General features: G+C 51.5%; 1 protein-coding gene across 3 annotated transcripts in view; it reads right to left on the bottom strand.

The window, feature by feature from the left end:
- Positions 1–2500, bottom strand: part of mrtfab (myocardin related transcription factor Ab) — a 51051-nt gene that overhangs the window by 22227 nt on the left and 26324 nt on the right. The gene's annotated exons all lie outside the window — the stretch shown is intronic.

Here is a 2500-nt window from a genome sequence, read left to right as displayed (position 1 = left end):
TTTCAGTCATCAGAAACCCTCCAGCAGAACAATGCAATCAGGGCAGCCCATGACTCAAAGCGAGCACTGAATATCAGAGACGTAACGGACGAAAACTCAAAGGCTCACTGCCATCGCCACGCCAGCCTCAAAGCCCTGACCGCGCAGGCCAACGGCTGATTTCTGTAGCATTTCGCACAAGCGTATTCACTTATTCATTAACCTTTACTTATACAGGGTAGGTTGACCGAGCATGCATGCTCTTTTGCAGCAGCGCCCTGAAAATGGCCCCCCCTAATAAAACCGCAAATACAACAAAATGGCCGACACAATGCACCAAGACCAGGAAGTTTATAATAGTCATTTTACAGTGCCAGCAATCTGGATGTAAGAACTGGCGTGACACAAGCTTTTAATGAAGGCTACTATTCACAGAAATATCATTTGTTTCAGACCTTATCAAGACAGGTTTGTCAACTATTGGACACTGAAAAGAGTAACGTTTGATTTTTGGGCAATTAGTATAGGAGTGAAGGACAGGTATAAGCACAGGTAATAGGTGACCTCCCTTACTGTGGTACACTGCAGGCTCAGTACAAGTTATTAAGTTACAGTATATGAAGGTAAGAGCACAGAGGTAAAGCTGTGCTTAATTACGGTGGAGAGGAACCCGTGACCCCTCCCCTTCCCTGCTCTGTGAGGCTCTGCTCAGAATGCTGGGTGAATCCCAGCCCCCCTGGGTCCTCCCCCAGTTTAAAATAGAAGAGCCAGCTGGTCTGGAGACCTACGGTCATCTCCACATCACCTGCACAGCCTGCCATGCTATTTCAGCTCTGAGACTCCACAAACCCAGGGGCTCAAACAGAGCACCACCCTGGCATGCACAGACACACACAGACGCGCACACGCGCGTGCACACACACACACGCGCGCGCGCACGCACACACATGTACGGTCACACTAACACACACACACACACGCAGGCACGTGCACATATAAACAAGCACTCATACAGCACACAGGGGACACACACTGAATGTTGCCGTCCGTATACAATGCATGTGTGTTTAATAACATTACATAAACGAAAAGGATACGAAGGCTGAACACACAGAGGGGGGGAAATAAACAGGACATTATAAGACAGAGGCAGAGTCCGAATCAGCCTCCTAACTACTGTGTCCTCAAAGTATGTGCTGCCTACGAAGCATACTGCGTACTGCATAGTGCATTTTTTAGTAGGTGATGGGCAGAGACGTCACTAGGGGGGTGCGAGGGAGTGCAGACCGCACCGGGTGACACCGTCAGAGGGGTGTGACATCAAAATGACTGGTGATGAGTTGAAACAGCTAATTTCTCCAATGCAGCTTACTGCCGGTTGATTTAATTTAATGTGATGAGAAGCGCTTTGTCGTTTGAATGCATCCTCGCACCCACACCAGCCAGCACCCCCCCCCCTCCCTCTCCCCCCCCCGACACCCGGCCGACAACCTCCAACAGCACCCCCCCCCCACCCGACAACATCGGTTGACACAAGCGGGGTGACACCAACCCTACTGACACCGCTGCTGATGGGCAGCACGCAAAAAATAACTATTTTCCACCCGTACTGTGGGAGTGTCGTCAGACGCTCCGCCTTCGTGACCACGCTCATGTCTCACTGCTGTAGCTGCAGGAGGAAAATGTCAGCAAAACTGTGCCTTGTTTTTAAAGTGAAGCTATGAGTCATATATTTATGGGACCATAATAGTCACTTACTTCCTGAAAAGTATGCTCCGAAATATACTCAGAGAAACCTCGGAAATAAGCTCATCACCCTGGAATTCTGAGAACACTACATTCGGAGCAAATTTCACCTACTTAGCAACTTTCTCACCCAGCGTACTCGAACAGCCTCCTCAATAGTACACAAGTGCACTGTGATTCGGACACGGCCTCATTAATATAGTGCGCCTGCGTCTGTAACAGTGCGCCTGCGTCTGTAACAGTGTGCCTGCGTCTGTAGAAGTGTGCCTGCGTCTGTAGAAGTGTGCCTGCGTCTGTAGAAGTGTGCCTGCGTCTGTAACAGTGTGCCTGCGTCTGTAACAGTGCGCCTGCGTCTGTAACAGTGCGCCTGCGTCTGTAACAGTGTGCCTGCGTCTGTAACAGTGTGCCTGCGTCTGTAACAGTGTGCCTGCGCACTGCAGCGCACGTCTCCGGAAGCGTGCGGCCCCCAGCACTGCTGGACAGACAGTCTTTCTCACCGCTCTTAGGCCTTCCCGGCTCTAATTAGCTCCTGCGCAAACGAAGGGCTCAGACCCTTTACCCATGAGTCATCTGTTCCTCGGTGAAACACGGCCCTCCGCCAGGCCCCTACAGGGGCACTACGGGGTTGAGGAGACACTGGTACCATCGGGCAGTGCGGGTACTGCACATCACTCACACACACACACACACACACACACACACACAGGGCATCTATGCTGGGGTGTAGATCCCAAAACGTCCTCCGTCTCCCCGCCCGTTTACACGGTCGCCACTG

This window comes from Anguilla anguilla, chromosome 2, assembly GCF_013347855.1.
Source record: "Anguilla anguilla isolate fAngAng1 chromosome 2, fAngAng1.pri, whole genome shotgun sequence".
Lineage (NCBI taxonomy): Eukaryota > Metazoa > Chordata > Actinopteri > Anguilliformes > Anguillidae > Anguilla > Anguilla anguilla.
Note: the sequence above shows the minus strand (reverse complement) of the source record. Positions and strands in the feature narration are given on the sequence as shown.